General features: G+C 41.5%; 1 non-coding gene across 1 annotated transcript; it reads left to right on the top strand.

Moving 5' to 3' along the window:
* Positions 1-17,462: 17,462 nt before the first annotated feature.
* LOC139324222 (U6 spliceosomal RNA) lies at positions 17,463-17,569 on the top strand. Its single transcript, XR_011601058.1, has one exon. It is a non-coding gene; the product is annotated as a U6 spliceosomal RNA (small nuclear RNA).
* The last annotated feature ends 900 nt before the right edge of the window (positions 17,570-18,469 follow it).

Genomic DNA, 18,469 nt, shown 5'->3' with positions numbered 1-18,469 from the left:
CCTTCCTCCCCAGACATTCCAACATTCCTGATTGTTGTCAAGCTGAGAGCAAAGAAGTAACTAGGTGAAAGAGTGATTTACTCTCGACATGCTGACCCCCCAGAAAAAGGATGCATTTGTAACCCATGTAAATATACATAATCATGAGAAATTCCCCATTGTACAAAGTATTCATCTCACTGGCCGGTTAGAGTGGTGTAGTCAGAACAATCTTGATCTGAACACACTCAAAACTGTAGAGATGATAGTAGATTTTAGGAGAAGCCCTTTTATTCTACCTTCACTTGCAATACTAGACAACACAGTAGCATCAACAGTAAAGACCTTCAAGTTTCTAGGTTCTATAATATCTCAGGACTTAAAATGGACATATAACATCAAAATGTCATCAAAAAGCACAACAAAGAATGTTCTTCCTGTGCCAGCTCAGGTAGTTCAAGCTGCCCAAGGAGCTGCTTATATTCTACAGAGGAATGATTGAGTCTGTCATTTGCACCTCTATAACTGTCTGGTTTGGCACAGCAACTGAACAAGACAGACACTGATTTCAATGGATAGTTAGGACTTTCAGAAAAAAACAGTTGCAACCAGCCTGCCTTCCAGTGAGGGCCTGTAGAAAAAGGGATGTGAAAATATCTACAGACCCCTCATATCCTGGACATAAATTGTTTCAAATTCTTTCCTCAAAATGGGGAGGGTCGTGATGGCGAACCTATGCCACGCATGCCAGAGGTGGCATGCAGAGCCCTGTGGGCATGCACACCAGCCAGTTGCTCCCTTCCGGGTTCTGGTGTGCACATTCCAGCTGGCTGGTACACATGTGTGCACCAGAACCCAGAAGAGAGCAGCTGGCCAGTGTGCAACGGAACCTGGAAGAGCAGCTGGCTGCTGCACGCAAGGGCACCGGCCAGCTGCTCTCTTCCGGGTTCTGGAGCTCTGGCGCACATGTGCATGCTCTAGTTTCGGCATTTGACGCCGAAAAGGTTAACCATCACTGCTATAGAGCATTGCACACAAAAACATCCAGACAAAAAGACATTTTTTCGCCCATGCTATAACTATTAAGAAAACAAATTCCCACAATACTGTGTATGCCCTGGGATGTCAAGCCATCTAGTAGGGCTGTATTATTTATTATCCTAATCTGTCCAATTACCTATTTCCTTAGAATCTTATGACTATAACCTGTTCTATCTCATGGTTTATGTCGATTGCTTTTATTTAGTATCCTATTATATTTTATGTTGATTGTTTTAGTATCCTAGGACTATCACTGAGTGTTGTATCTATGATTTATGTTGATTGAATTTTATGATTATGATTATCACTTGTTGCTTATATGTACACTGAGAGCTTATGCACCAGAGACAAATTCCTTGTGTGTGTCCAATCACACTTGGCCAATAAAGAATTCTGTTCTGTTCTGTTCTGTTCTGTTCTGTTCTGTGCTACTCCACTCCACTCCACTCCACTCCACTCCACTCCGCCTAACATCAATACCTGGGAAGATACTGGAAAATAATAATAAAAAACAGATCTGCAATCTGTTTCATTCCATTCTTCATATGATCTTGATACTATGCCTTTGTTGATGCAGCCTAGGACTGCACTGGCTTTTTTAGCAGCTGCTGCACACTGCTGGATCCTACTTAGGAGGTTTTCTTTTTTCTCTATGTGATTTCACTCTTGCTTTTCTGCCAAGAAGCTTGGTTTTACCAAGAACTGCCACAACACTTGTGCTGTACTAGATTCTCCATTCTTTCCTCTTGGCATATTACTTCTCAGAACCATTGTACTATATCTTTCAAAAATCCTGGAATACCAGGGAAGTACCTGAGGATTGAAAAAAGGCTGATGTGGTTCACCTCTTCAAAAAAAAAAAAAAAAAAAGTGGTGGGGGGGGGGAACAGATCCAGGAAACTACAGACCAATCAGCCTGGGAAGATACTGGAAAATAATAATCAAAAAACAGATCTGCAAACATCTAGAAACAAATAAAATTATAACTAGAAGTCAGCACGGGTTTGTTAAAAACAGATCATGCAAACCAATCTTATTTCATTCTTTGACAAAGTGACTAAATGCTGTCACAGCGAAATGCTGTGGACATAAGTATACTTAGACTTCACCAAGGCATTGGACAAGGTAGATCATAACTTACTTCTTGGTAAGCTAGAAAAAAGTGGGATAGACAGCATCACCACCAGATCGATTTGTAACTGGCTGATAACCATACTCAATGAGTCGTCCTTAATGGTAATGTAAGGTCCAATAATAATATGTTTAAGGTCATTAATGCAAACAAGAAACTTAAACAGAGACTTGAATAACATAGCATTTAATTTTGATCAAGCTTAAATGGTTAGCTGTTCCAAACATATACAAGATACATGCAGGAAAGAACTACAGAAGAAGAGAGGGAATGTGAATCCCTTTTATATTGTTTAGGAATGTCATAAACCTCCAATTCTGGCATCTTTGATTTGTGAATCCCCTGGAATTTGGTTTGTGTATCCCCTGGAAAAGGGTAGAGCCTCTTAATGAGCATCATTACCTCTTTCCTTTGTTCTCACAATTGACCCCTTGACCCCTTGATGTGAAGCAGTGGTGAAATCTGAACCAGTTTATTACCGGTTTGCTGGCTGCACATACGCAGTGTACACCACACACCAAATGTGAGGTGCGCACACGCAGTTCAGCCCAAAAGGAGGCATGCGGTAAGGGGTGATCAGCTGTGGCACACAATCTTTTTTTTTACTTTTAAAAGTAAAAAAAAAAAAGCCTCTGACGATCGCGCTGCTCAGCTGTGATCGTCAGAGGCTTTTTTTTATCTTTTAAAAGCATTTTTTCTAAAACCTCTTCAACTCAGCTGGGCATGGAGGGGGGGGGCAGGGATTTTTGCTACCGGTTCTCCGAACCACCCACCACCATCACTGCCAGATCCGATCCAAACCAGGAGCATTTCACTCCTGGTGTGAAGGGAATGGAACTCAACACAGATTGAGTGTTAGCATCTCCAATATGATATGTTCTGGGCGGGGGGAAGGGGGGAGAGATAAGGCTCTGATCAAAAGGTGGAACGTATAGTTTGACAAATGGCAGATACTTCACAACAGACCCCAATAACAGTTCAGGAAGTTAGTCAATGTGGCATGTTTGTGTTATAACTACAAAGGGCATAATATATATGTCTGTGTCACAGGAAACAAATATTTACAGCATGCAGATATATAAAGACATCATATATCATATATATATATATATATATACACACACACACACACATATATATATACATATACATATAATATATATATATATATATATATATATATATATATATATATATATATATATATATATATACACATACATATATATATATATACACATACATATATATATGCATATTCTTTCTAGCCAGGTTTTACCTACGTAAACTAAGTTGTTCTACAGCCCTGGTTCTGTGAAATCTCATTCACAAGTTTTTGGGCCTTTTTTCTGCTGACAAACTGCAACTCTGTGTTGCTCTCTGGGAGACTCAGATTTAATGTGGAGAAAAGCAAGGTTTACCTTAGACAGGAAAGTAGGTGAAACTTGGCTCAAAAACAATAATTGTGAGAGGAACCATGGAGACTCCTGGTTCAGGATCAGTTAAATATGAACCTTGATTGCTTGATTCAGTAAACCTGTTCAAGAAGTTCAAAAGAAATGTAGAAAATTGTCATGTCACCTTTCATGAAGCCACAGAAACTTCAAAAGATGGCAAGCAGATTTGGACAGGTACATGAGAGAGGGATCAGCTTTTGCAAATGTTTCTCTCTTAAATTGGCTGCAGATGGCTCTTTGGGATTCCTGCAAATCCATTAATCTGCCAAATTGAACTGGGCCCTTCTGAGCAACAATCTCCCCTTCTGCCCTGCTGTTTCCCCTTTCATGAGCATCCAGGTATCTTTCTCCTCTGAGTCAAGCAGAACTTTCAATTATCATAGTATGCATTCAGGCAGCATCTGTACTAATTGCTTTCTTTTACAAGACTGGCCCAGTTCTGGGCAACTCACAATAAAAATATAAAAAGACAATTCTAAAAGCTCAGTAACAAAAAATAACAAAACCACCACAGAAAAATACAGAGCACTATCTTCCTAAAGGCTATTGACCTTGGTTGTATAAACATAGGCATAGAATCAAAATCACCTGTATTAGTACAACTTTATAAAACTTTAAGTACTGCAGTACTGCAGGCTACTTCTGCTAACTTGGCAGTTGAAATCTCACCAGGCTCAAGGTTGACTCAGCCTTCCATCCTTCCGAGGTGGGTAAAATGAGGACCCAGATTGTTGGGGGCAACTGGCTGACTCTGTAAGACTGCTTAGAGAGGGCTGTGAAGCACTGTAAAGTGGTATATAATTTGAAGTGCTATTGCTATTGCTATGCCATATAAGGCCACACCTGGAATATGGCATCCAGTTTTGGTCATTACATTACAAAAAAGATGCTGAGACTTTGGAAAAAGTGAGAGAAGAGGATGATTAAAGGCCTGGAGACAAAAACATTTGCAGTTGCAGGAATTGGGTATGGCTAGTTTAGAGAAAAGGAGGACTGGGTGTGTGTGTGATATGATAGCAGTATTCTAGTATTTGAGGAGCTGCCAGTCAAGAGTGAAACTTTGGCAGCTCATCGTTTCAACTTGCCATTAGAGGAAGGGTGCAAGGGTTGGTTACAAATGGGTTAACTAGAGAAATGAAAGTTCTACAGCTCCACTGAATCTTCTGAGAGTCTGGAAACTTTTCAAGGACATTTTAGCAGATGTGTAGTTGAGGCAGATGGTTTCCATAAGAAAGAGAACTTGTTTACTTGGTCTATGTGGACGCCTGGGGGTTTGGCTTGGAAAATCATTGTTTAATACTATGAACTGGGGCCTGAAGATCTCAGAATTAGTTTTACCTCAACATCACTAGACATCAACATCGCTAATAAATGCATATTTATGAGGCCATTTATGTTTCATGTGGAAATGATTTATTTCTGAGGGACATGCTAGCTTCTTTCCTGTGAAACTTTCTACATTGTCCTGGTAGATGAAGTAATACTTTGTGCTCATGAAAAATGTCTGAATCCTAATATTTGCAGGCTTTCAATTCAAAGTCATCAATGTACAAGAGATTGAAGACCTAGTAGATGAGGTAAAAGGTAAAGGAGCCCTATAGATTTTGCTCCGCTAGTCATTGCCAACAATAGGTGGCAGTGCGTGCCCATCTCCGTTTCAAGGCCATTGAGCCAGCGCTGTCTGAATTCATTTAACAGACTAACAGAATTGGAAGGCACCTTGCAGGTCATCTAGTCCAACCCTCTGCCCAAGCAGGAGACCCTACTCCATTTCTGATAAATGGCTGTCCAGTCCCTTCTTGAAAGCTTCCAGTGATGAAACTCCCACAACTTCTGAAGGCAACTTCTGTTCCATTGGTTGATTGTTCTCACTGTCAGAAAATTTCTGGGATTGCAATTAATTTCTTTTCTAAGGATTTTAAAATTTGCTCTTTTGAAATTTAGCATGGATATATGATTATGTTCCAGATTCCCTCTGTTGTGCTGCAAATCCCAGTTGGTGCTCATTCCTTTTACCTCTTCAACCACTTATGATCAGGTCTAGCAGAGGCACCCTATCAACTCCTTGCAGTTCAGAAATTCCAGCAGAGGATGGCGCTGTTCAGTTGACATTCAGCTACTGTCCTTCATTTGATGTTCAGTGGCCTCAATTGATGTGCTTGCACGCATGTAGCAAAGAGAACTTGGATCTCCCTGACATTCCAGCTAAGAAAGCTGAGCCATCGTTCCTTATTGTCTCCCTATCTGGAGACTGGCTAGCAATGTGATTTCCAATCCCACTGAAGTCAAACCAAGAGATGAGGCAGCACAACATACAGAAAACCATGTCCAATGTTATTGCACTCCTAGCCTACTATTATGCTAGCCTCCTAGCAGGCAATGACTGAACCATTTCCCTACACCTCTCCAGATGGATCAAGAGTGTACTAGTGACACTCATGTCAGGGTGTCTGCACAATCTGGGGCTAATCTTGGAGAGGCAAAAGGAGAAGGGGACAGCAGAAGATGCTTAAATAGTGTCACTGATGAAGTCGGCATGAGTTTGGGCAGTGGAGGATATGGAGGGACTGGCATGCTATGGTCCATAGCATTGCGAAGAATCAGACATGATTTGGATTGAACAACACTTGGGGATGGGGGGCTCTGCTTTGCCTGCAAAAATACCTGACTTCATCAATCCTGGTACAGCTAGGAATGTTCCACACTCTGGATGCCTATTGATTCAGGCAAAGCCAAATAGACTACAGGGAAAGTACTTTCCAATATTCCACACAGGATGGGAATTGCACACCACTTGTTCCATCTTGCATTTCTCACAAACAATACTCCATCATAACACACAACACTGTCCAGGAATAAATCAGGCAGTCCTTGCCTTCCTGATTTATTACTTTACAATTTTAATTAATTACCTGGGGGCATATGTACATATTTATATCTACTGTCTTTATTTCCAAGGATGGCACTAGGCTGCAGGAAATCTCAGGCTCTTAGAAAATACAATTATAGGAGCCTGCTGTTCAGCATTCAGACCAAAGTAAATGAAAAGCTCAAGGGCAAACCAGTTGGCAATCTTGAATTGTCTGTCTAATTAAAATTTCTAAACATGGCAATTTCCTTGGGGTTGGCTTGTAAATTTGAACGAAATCTCTTGAACCAGAAGAAATGCAGCCATGAGCTTCAAGGAAGATGTTTATCTTTAAAATACCAAGAGAGTATTTTGAATGGATGGTGGTCCTCCACAATAATAACTCTCCCTTGCTGAGGAATTACAACCTGTTCATGGGGGCTCTTAGGAGGCGGTTTGAAGACCACCTAGCTGAGCGGAAAGCGAGACTCAGAATGAAGGGTATCCAGCAAGGCCGGAGATCGGTGGCAGAATACAGCCAAGAATTTCGCAAACTGGCACCCTACATGACAGGGTGGTCAGAAGCGGCCCTACTGGAGAGTTTCAAGGACGGACTGAATGAAGACATATACAAAGACTGTAGAGCACGGGGGGTCCCCGAAGACTTGCAGAGTTGGTACATAGTAGCTGAGGATGTGGAAATCGAGCTGGCCTGAAGCCGACTCTGAGGGGGCTGTGCAGGGGAGCCGTCATCCCCCTTCTACCGCAAAGGAGCGCCAAAGGCGGGCGCGGGGAGAGCGGAATTCAAACCAAAATCGAAGCCCTTCACGTGTTTCAAATGTGGAAAGGAAGGCCATCAGGCCGCCAAATGTTTCTCTAAGCCAGTGCCAAAATTTACCAGCTCGGGACCAAAGAAGGCTGACAAAGCACCCACAAAAGCTCGCGAAACAGCCCTGAAAGGAGAAGTCGTTGAGTTCGCTCCCCGAAACCAGGGTGAGTTGGAACTCTGACCACCGCAGACGACAGCGGGACGGACTCCGACTCCGATGATCTGGTGAGTCACACTGAGGGCCCCATGCTCATCCCCATAGAAATAAGGGTGCCGTCCACAGGGGCACATGTGCAGATGTTAGCCCTGTTAGACTCTGGGTACACCAGGTGCATAATCAGCCCGAAAGTGGTGGAGAAAATGGGCCTGAGGCTAAAAACGTTAAAAAGGCCCATTGCGTTCTGTCAGTTGGACGGATCGATTGCAGGAGGGGGCCCAGCCAGCTTTGTGACCGAACCCATTGAAATGCAATTGGGGGATCACGTAAAGGCCCTCAGGTTTATTGTGGCCCCTGGCATGGAACGACCCCTCATACTTGGACAGCCCTGGCTCCGTAGATGGAACCCACGGGTTAACTGGAAAACGGGGGTTTTGAGCATTTGCACTGGAAAACCGAGACTAGAGAGGGAAGAAAACCCCCTGGAGAACAGAGTAGAACACAAAAGGGCGGAAGTGGCAATAGGCCACATCGAACGGGAGGAAAAGATTCCAAAGAAGTAGTGGGATCTCCGAGAAGTTTTTAGTGAAAAGGCCTCGGATGTGCTACCCTGCCCCCACAGAGCTATGGACAGTACCATTGAAATACTCCCTGGAGTGAAGCTCCCTAAGCCAAAGATCTACCCCATGACCCCTCGAGAACTAGGGGAATTGCAAAACTTAATTGATAAAAACCTAGAACGGGGTTTTATCCAACCAGCCAGACCAAGGGTGGTGGTGCCTGTAATGTTCCGAGAAAAGAAAGATGGCTCCTTTCGTTTGGGAGTTGATTATAGGAATATCAACGCTATTTGCGTGGAAAACATTTACCCCCTGCCGCTCATGAAGGACATGCTAGCACATTTAGGAAAGAAGAAAATTTTCACCAAACTGGACTTATGAGAGGCATAGTACAGAGTGAGAATTAAGGAGGGGGATGAATGGAAAACCGCGTTTAACTGCCCACTGGGATGTTTCTAGTTTCGAGTGCTCCCTTTTGGACTACAAGGAGCCCCTGCTGTGTTCATGCAATTGATTAACGAAGTACTGCATGAGCACCTGTATAAGGGGGTGCTGGCTTACTTGGATGACATTCTTATCTACTCTGAGAGCATGTACGACCATGTGAAATTGGTGCGAACTGTCCTGAAAAAACTCAGAGCTGCTGAACTATATGCCAAGCTCTCTAAATGTGAGTTCCACCAAAGCAAAATTGACTATCTTGGATATCGCATATCGCATGAGGGAATAGAGATGGACCCTGGAAAAGTTCGGGCAGTATTGGAATGGGCCGCACCACGCACCTGCAAACAACTACAAAGTTTCCTCGGATTTGCTAACTTCTATAGACAGTTTATCGCCAAAATCGCGCTGCCAATAACAAATCTTCTGAAAACAAAAGGTGAAGTAAGACCAAAGCCCTCATGAGCCCTTGAATGGACTATGGACTGTCAGGCGACATTCGAAAAATTGAAACGGTTGTTTGCTGCTGAACCAGTCATCAAACATCCGGACATGGAAGAGCCTTTTGTAGTACAGGCTGACGTGAGCGACGTGGCAGTAGGAGCAGTACTTCTGCAGAAGAATGCAGAAGGGAAATTACAACCCTATATGTCCCACAAATTGTCAGAGACCAAAAGGAGATGGATGGAAGAAGGAAGCTTTTGCAGTGCGATGGGCATTGTTAACGTGGAGACAATTTCTTGAAGGAGCTAAGCATCCTTTTGAAGTTTGGACTGACCATAAAAACTTGGAGGCTTTGAAAACACCGCGTAAGCTGTCACCAAAGCAAGCTCGCTGGGCTCAACACTTCAACCATTTTAATTTCACTTTACACTACCTTCCTGGTGGAAGGAACTTCATGGCGGATGCCCTTTCCAGATTGCCTCAATACAACAGTACCAAGGAGGAAGTGGTTTTGCCTATCATATCTGTGACACAACTAGCAGCGCCAGTAACTACCAGAGCACAGACGAGGGCCGATCCAGCCCTCTCAGGTGATTTGCTTCAGAAACTACAAGAAGTTCTAAAGACTGACGAGTGGTTTCGAACCCACTCGAATGAATGTACATTCCGTGATGGACTAGGTTGGATTGGGGCCAAATTGTATGTTCCAGCCAGTTTAAGAGTAGCGGTGTTGCAGCACGCTCATGACGCCAAGATAGCAGGACACTTTGGATTTGTTAAAACTCTACATCTCGTTAAAAGACAATTCTGGTGGCCTGTATTCAAAAAGGACATAGAGGCATATGTAGCTAGCTGTCCTGTGTGTGCCTCAGCTAAGAGACCTCTGGGGAAGCCACCTGGTTTACTTCAGAGTGTGGCAAGGCCAAATGCCACACCTGACAGTGTGCTTTTCTTGCTTTTTAAATGTGTATTATGTTTCTTTTTGTACTGTGTATTTTAATCTTTGGAAATTTAATAAATATTATTTTTTTAAAAAATGACCTTGTTCCATATTTAATAGAACCAGAGAATTGGAAGGGGCCTTGGAGGTCTTCTAATCCAACCCCCTGCTCAGGCAAGAGACCTTATACCATTTCAGATAAATGACTGTCCAGTCTTAAAACCCTCCAGTGATGGAGCACCCACAACTTTTAATTTCAGCAGCTGGGCTCTATTTAAATTGGCCATTTCAGCCTCTTTCATTCTGATCTACACCCACAGCTGAGAATCATTAGCTGATCATCATCCAGAGTGCTTACCCAGGCATAGGCAATTATTTCTACAGTGGCACCTTCCCTCTTTTTAATAGAATCATCAGCTTAGGCTGCTGCATCCAGGTTACACTTCGGTCCATACCAGACACAGAGCCACCGATCACTGATTGGTCGAGACGCAAGCCGGTGGGAGTATATAAAGAACTGTCAAAATACTAGCAAGCTGCTGCTCCTGTGAGCCGAGCAGCCGCCGCTAGCTGTCAGAGTTAGCGATTATTATGTTAGCTGTTTACTGTTAGAATTAAACCTGTTAGCCTTGCAACCTGTCTCGCCTCAGTCTGTCAGTCCCTTCCAGCTGGTGATGAAGGTGGGATCCATCCTGAACTGAGGTGCAGAGACGAGAGCTGACATGAAGTGAGTCACTGAGCTGAACTGTCACTACAAGAGCTGAAGCCTGCAGTCAGTGACAAGAAGTCGCCCAACGCTTCTACAAGAAACTGAGTCCCCCCATCTGTAGAGAATGACAGCCTTGCCCATTTTTGCCGCTTTCAATCCCATGACAGAATCCCGGGGACACCTATTTAGAAAAGTTCGAATGCTTTTTATTGGCTAATGAGTATACCGGCATTTTGAACAATAGAAAGAAAGCCTATTTTTTTATCCTACTGTGGGAATGAGGTATTTGAAACAGCAAAAAATTTACTGGCCCCTCAGAAATTACATACTGTATCTTGGTATTAACAAAAGTTTATTACTCTGTTAAAAAATCATTACTCTGTTCCCTCTGTGATAGCAAGGAGATATGCCTTCTATCACAGAAATCAAAAAGGGGGGGAAACTATCAACCAATATATCTCCTCACTCTGAGCCGCAGGACAATGCCTTACGAGACACTGTAAGGCCTGTCTGTGGCTTGTCTGCGGCATCAGAGATTTATGCTTACAGTGCCATCTGCTGACCAAAATTCCACAATACAGATTGCCTAAGAAGGATCACCTGGCAAGAGTATGCAGAGCCCCCCAGCCCACCTCAAGGCCCTCAGATAGAACACAATTTTTTATAAAACCACCTTTTAAAAATTCAAACAGGGGAGAAGACTGCTATACCATTAACAGAGATAGCTGAAGAAATAATTGGCCAAGCCAACAGTGATAGGAAGAATTTTTTTTATTACTATTAAATTAGAAGGTTCTCCATGTAAAATGGAGGTGGACACAGGATCATCTATGTCCCTGATGTCCTGGAGTACCATCAAGCAATTGGTTCCCTCAATATCAAAAAAGGCCATCAAAACATGCCATATTAAATTATGTGATTACCAAGACAGGCACATTCCAATTCTGGGAACCTACAAGTTCCATAGTCAATATGGTAACTTCACAGGGGGTCTTCCATCTTATCAGAGTGGAAGACTCTCTTCCCAGCCTTTTAGACCTTGAATGGTTCCACTCACTGGGCCTCTCCATCGCAGGCATTCACCACATCCACAAACCTATCATGTCAGACCTGATCAAAGAGTTTGACACAGTCTTCACTACTGGCCTGGGTAAGTACACAGGAAAACCCCTTTCCTTTAACCTAGATCCCCAAGTAGCTCCCATACGGCTGAAGCCCAGGCAAGTACCTTTTGCCCTCAGAACCAAAGTAGACGAAGCCATAGACAAGTTACTAGCACAGGGCATCCTTGAGGCAGTTGACCACTCCAAGTGGGAAACGCCTATAATCACACCTGTTAAACCTGATGGGTCTGTGAGAATCTGTGTTGACTACAAATGCACAATTAAAAAAGCACTCCAAAATACAAGATCGCCTTCTGCCACCGATAGCCTCCCACCGGCCAATACACTCCCACAGAGAGGGACTCCTCAGGGTGCCGTCGGCCAAACAATGTCAACTGGCGACACCCAGGAGAAGAGCCTTCTCTGTGGGGGCACCTGCCCTCTGGAATGAACTGCCCCTGGAGGTTCGCATGATCCCCGACCTACGTACCTTTCGCCGTGCCCTTAAGAATCTTTTGTTCCAACAGGCCGAGCTGGCTTAGAAAATGAATTTTAAATTGGGTGTTTGTAGCTTTTAACATAAGGGCCAAATTTATATATTTATTTTAAATTGTTTTTAAATTTTGTGAGTGTATGTTTGTTTTAATATGGCTGTACACCGCCCTGAGTCCTTCGGGAGAAGGGCGGTATAGAAGTTTAATGAATACAAATACAAATACAAAATTGTGCATATCCTGCCCTGGTAGTGCAGCATTTGCTTCACTCCCTGGGTGAAGGCAAAATATTTGCCAAATTAGACCTTACTCAGGCCTATCAACAAATCTCTGTAGATGCCACTACAGTGGATGCACAAACTATAGTTACACATAGAGGGGTGTTTAAGTGCCATAGATTTCAATTCCATGTCAGTATAGCCCCAGGGATATTCCAATGCTTGATGGAATGGCTTGTCCAGGGCATCTCAGGGGTTGTACCCTATTTCGATGACAACAGGTACCATGCCTGGAGGGTTTGGGGAGATCACCGGGATAAGGAAGTGTAATAGTTCTTTGCTTACATCCTCTTGGAATTGGGCTATCAGCAGGTGTTGGGGCCATTCTCCTGGCCAGCTCCTGGCCATCTGGCAGAACTCCTAGATATGCTCCGCCACTAGCTGCTTCCCTTGCTTGATGTTTCAAATGTGGGTCTCTGCTTGTCGGTTCACAGAGGGGACCCACTGCCTTTGTAAGGCCCACATGTCAAAGTGCCCCAGCTCAGCACCTTCATCATTGTGGAGGGCCACCAGCTACTCTGCCATTGTCTCCATCTAGCGTGAAGGCCACACAATCAATGCGGGCATCGTTGTCTGGGCATGTGGCCATATAGGGCACTTCCTCCATGTTGTAAATCTTTTAGCCTTGTGAATTTTTCAACTTCAATTCTTACTTTTAACTTGTAAATTTCAATGTTGTTTTTAATTTTGTTTTTAACTGGTTTTAGTCATATATTGATATTACTGTTGTTATAAACTGCCCAGAGGGGGGGGAGAGGGAGGGGGGGAGGGAGGGAGGGATGCAGTGAAGTTTCATTTTGCCCTTGCCAGGTGTAGCTCAGGTGGCTTATTTCCTTTTGGGGAAGAATGGCCATGATGATCCAATTGATTCACTTTTAAAAAAATCATTCAACATAAAATTGCTCCTATCTGTTGTAACCTGGGCTTCTTCCAGGCAGGATCTGACAGTTGTGTAACGGAGGTGTGACAGTTATAGGAAGGTTCATTTCAACTGAAAGTTGGGAGCTAATAACATAAGGAGAAAATCTCCAAGCTTCCCTTCATTGGATGCATTCCATCTGGCTTGATCTGGGTTGCTGATATGAGCCAGCGATTGGACTCAGTGATTTTGGTGGCTCCTTCCAACTCTGTGTTCTTCTTTTCCGAGAACCTTTTCCCTACCCTTTTATGCAAATGGTCAGCCATTCTAAACTCTCAGGTTTATAAACAGATTTGAATTTCAAAGCTAGAAGAATGGGAAACAAGAAGCAAATGTGTGATATTGCATCACACTGCTTCCAGGAAGGCCTTGGCTTGACTTGAACAAAACAGCTTTCTTTACAGGAATCCTAAATGAAATGCACTTTTTCCTCTGTGTTAATGATAGCTACTATGGTTATTTCCCTTGCTTAGTAAATTGCTACTTGTATTATTTCAATGTGTATATAATTATTCAGTGTTTCTAGACTCATACTTAGCAACTCTCTGCTAATTTTCTTTTTTTTATTATTATTATAACAAATAGTAATACACTCAATACATTTTTGGTTCAGTGGTGCAAATACATACATACATACATACATACATACATACATACATACATACATATATATATATACATGCTTTTTTACTTGTCTTTTATTTGATATTGTTTCTTAAAGTTAATTTTAATTTTAAGACAATTAAGGATAATAGTGCTCCAATCTCAAAAAATACATGTAATAGTGTTCATTTCTCTATGGTCTTTGTTGATTAATTAATACTTAATCTCTATACTCTATTTCCTTCTTTATTTCTTTTCTCTATCCATTCATACCACATGTCCCACACACTATAAAATTCCGAATCTTCTCTGTCATTAATTTCTAAAGTCAATTTGTTCATTTCGGTGCACTCCAGTAGCAAGTAGCAATCAAAGCTTTTATGCAACTCTATCAAAAATCAGGCTCCCACCTGAATCACCCTCTTACCCATCCAGCATCTCAGAAAGTCTGCCGGAATGGCTGGCATCAAATGGAGCAAAACCTGAGCCTAATTTTTTTCCTACCATTCCAACACACTGCTCTAGAGAGCAATTTCCCAAGTTCTGGTTGCTTCCTCTCTTTTAATTGCTCTAAGCCAGCTGTGTTAGTCACCGTGTAATGTACTTAGCAAATGTGGCATTTAATGAATCGTACTAACTCTGCAAATGTTGTATCTCCTGACTTCCGGTTGGCACCGCAGGCTCCGTGGACGGTCTTTTAAGACCGCCAGCCCTGTGCCGCTTTGACAGCGCAAATTGGCTGTCTAGCGGCTGAAAAACTCTCCTTCAGGAAAAGAAGGAGAGGAGAGCCGGTGGGCGAGAGTAGAGCCCCCCGAAAGCCGTCTGGAACATTTCCAGAGGCTTGGAGGGTGAGAGCTCCTCAGCCAGCCCGCCGAGAAGCTCCGGAGCCAGGACGACTCTGCGAAAGCAGAGCGAGAAGCCACGATCCGATCCTGCTTTTAAAAGTGAGTTTGATTGACTACAAGCGCAGGCAGAGCAGAAAACAGGAGAACAAGCCTTAAAAGTACAGAGCTTAACTCCGAAGTTACTTTGTTGCAATTTGAATCTTAAGCTGGAGGCAGAAGACGGCGTCTTTGTTATGGTTTTGAAAGTGAAAGCCAGAAACGAAAGTGCTTGAGAACTTTGCGCTGGGAGAGTGGATCAGCTGCCTATTAACTGCTGGGAACTGAGAGTTTGTGGAGGAAAGAGGAAAAAAAAACCTACTCTGCCTGGCAAATTAGAGACTATAAATTACAAACATCTTTAAAGACTTTGTGGCTTTTAAAGAAAAGAGGGGGGAGAAAGGGGGAAAAATGGCTTCTAGACAAGTGAAACCAGGAGTTGTTAAAGGAGGGGGAGGTCCTCCAGTTGTGTCAGTGGTGACAGGATTGGGACCCATTCACAGATGAGCAAGAGATGCCAGGCTGGGCTGCCCAATGGGTAAAAGAAGGTCAAATGGCCCAAGGGGCCCAGCAGAGAAGCCAGTGAGCTTCTGGGGCCTCTTCAAGAGAAGACCAAGGGGAGACCTGATGGCAGTCTTCCAATACTTGAAGGGCTGCCACAGAGAAGAGGGTGTTGATCCTCCAAAGCAGCTGAGGGAAGGACACGGAGCAGCATGTCGAAGCTCATCAGAGAGAGATCCAACCCTGGAAATAAGGAGGAATTGAGGGACATGAACTTCAAACTGGCTGGCACTCTTTTATGTGGGACGAAAGATATAAAACACATTCATACTTCAAAAGACATACAATAAGAAACTCATTACTACAAATTTGGTTTAAAATTAAAAAACAACACTATATGAAAATACCAAGTTGCTTATGATCTGCCCAGGTGTTTGTACTCATCTCAACTTTCTTAATTTCCAATCCTAGTTTTCTAGTGGTCCATACCATGTCAATTCTAGACCAGGAGTTCTGTGAGTTTGAATAAAAAGTATATTGGGAATCATAAGGGTGTAGAGTATGCCACATATCAATTAAATTTATTTCATCCACCAGATCAAAAAAGCTTTTTGGCAGAGGTAACCTTTTATTTTTTTTCTTTTCCCCACTTTTATAATCTTTATCTGGATTAACAATACCATTAAAATCACCTAACATACATATTTCGACATGAGCCCAATTTCCTAATTGTTCATGTAATTTTTTGTAAAATTGTCCCTGTTTTTTATTCGGGGTATAAACCCCCACCAACATCATTTTTGAGTTACCTCTCTTAACTTCTATCATTAGGATTCTCCCTTTGGCATCTTTATATTTTAATTCTGCCTCAATTCCTTTTTTCACATACATAGCCACTCCCCTTTTCTTTTTCCCTGCTAAAGACATAAATACTTTGCCAAATTTAGTAAATTCTAGGCAGTTTGACTCATCTTTTTTATATGAAATTCTACAATCTTCTATTAGGCGAGGACAGGGCAGAAGGAATAGCCAGAAACCAATTAAATATTTGGGAAAAAAAACATTGGTTATAGTTTAAATTTCAATGACTGGGAGCTGGCCTGGAATAGAAACTACAGTTTGACTAAATCAGCAACTTATAGGGAGAACTATTACAAAATTTTCCATAGATGGTACCTAGCGCCAGCTAGATTAGCGAAAATATTTCCCAGTGCTTCAGCAACGTGTTGGAAGTGTGGAAAGGAGGTTGGCACCTTCTATCATATGTGGTGGTCCTGCCCTGAGACAAAAAAGTTTTGGATAAGAATATGAAACTGGTTACGAGAAATAGTGGAAGAAGAAATAAAATTATCCCCTGAAATCTTTTTATTGGGAATGATCAGAGATGGATTTTCTAAAGATAAGATACATCTTATAATACATATCACAACAGTGGCCAGGCTAGTTTTTGCAAAGTACTGGAAAGACAAATCAACTCCTCCAGAGGAAATACTAATAAACAAAATCTTAGAATGTGCAGAAATGGCAAAATTAACAAGTGATCTTAATAATGATGTGAACTCAAAATTCTATGCAGTATGGGAAAGGTGGTACAAATGGTGGAATAATAGAATGAGATTGTTATGTTAGGATATGTTTATTTTTAGTAATGGTAGTTTCGAATTTATTTGATATATATATTTTGTAAATATGTAAATACACGACACCTCTGATGTTAACAGAGATTTGATGTTTTCTACAATTTTAAAACCAATAAAGTATATTTAAAAAAATAAAATAAAATAAAATACCAAGTTGGTTATCACCGGTAGAATCAATTAGACACCCAAATCTAACATATAGGAGAAAAATAATTAGATATAAAGATTTAATTGACTATCAAGGTAAATTGAAGACAAAACAACAATTGGAGACAGACTTAGATAGGGAAATAGATTGGTGGACTTATACTCAAATACAATCTAAATATAGAGAACACATAAAAATAGATGAAATTCATAAACAAAAACAAGAAATAGACAAAATTATATTAGATTCAGAAAACAAATTAATTAGCAGAATCTACAAATATCTTTTACGCTATAAAATGGAAGAAGAGACAGTCAAGGAAACAATTATTAAATGGGCTCAAAACGTCAAACATACAGTGCTCACTTCGGCAGCACATATACTAAAATTGGAACGATACAGAGAAGATTAGCATGGCCCCTGCACAAGGATGACACGCAAATTCGTGAAGCGTTCCATATTTTTTAAAATGTTTTATAGATGGCATTTAGATCCTAAAAAGTTGGCTTGTATGTATCCGAATTTACAATCTAAGTGTTGGAGATGTGATTGTGATGATGCCGCTTACGATCATATATGGTGGACTTGTAAAAAGGTTAAAGCATTTTGGATTAAAATATGGTGGATTATCCAAAATATTCTTAAAAAGAAGATAAAGTTTACTCCACAATTGTTTTTGTTGGGTATAATCACAGATTGTACGGTTATAGAGACTAAATTTAATAACTGCAGCTAGACTTTTGGTGGCACAATATTGGAAGAAGGAAGATTTGCCTACTATTGAAGAATGGACATTAAAAGTAGTGAATTTGGCAGAAATGGCGAAGATTTCGGCATATTTGAAAGATCACTCACAAGAAAGATATATATCGGAATGGAGAAGATGGATTGATTATATTCAAAACAAATATCGGACTAAAAAGTATCAAATAGCTTATGAATGAATAGAAAAATACCCAACTCATGGTTAGAAGCATATATTACACTTATTCCAAAAGAAGATACCGATCTACAACAAGTTAAAAACTATAGGCCAATATCCTTGCTAAACTCAGACTATAAGATCTTCGCTACAATACTAGCAGAAAGACTTAAAAGATATTTGAATAATTTTATACACCCGGATCAAAATGGATTTCTGCCAAAAAGGCAGATTAGAGACAATTTGAGGATAATTTTGGATACATTGGAATATTATGATGCGCACCCAGAAAAGCAAATGACTTTGATGTTTTTAGATGCGCAGAAAGCCTTTGACAATGTGAATTGGCGATTTATGATACTACAATTGAAACAGATGGGCTTTGGAGAGAAATTTGTCCAATCTATAGAAGCTATATATTATAAACAAACAGCAAAAATAAT

This window comes from Pituophis catenifer, unplaced genomic scaffold (genome assembly GCF_029215685.1).
Source record: "Pituophis catenifer annectens isolate HBS135680 unplaced genomic scaffold, rPitCat1.0.hap2 SCAF_14, whole genome shotgun sequence".
Classification (NCBI taxonomy): domain Eukaryota; kingdom Metazoa; phylum Chordata; class Lepidosauria; order Squamata; family Colubridae; genus Pituophis; species Pituophis catenifer.
The sequence above is the reverse complement of the archived record's forward strand: the minus strand, read 5'-3'. Positions and strand labels throughout refer to the sequence as shown.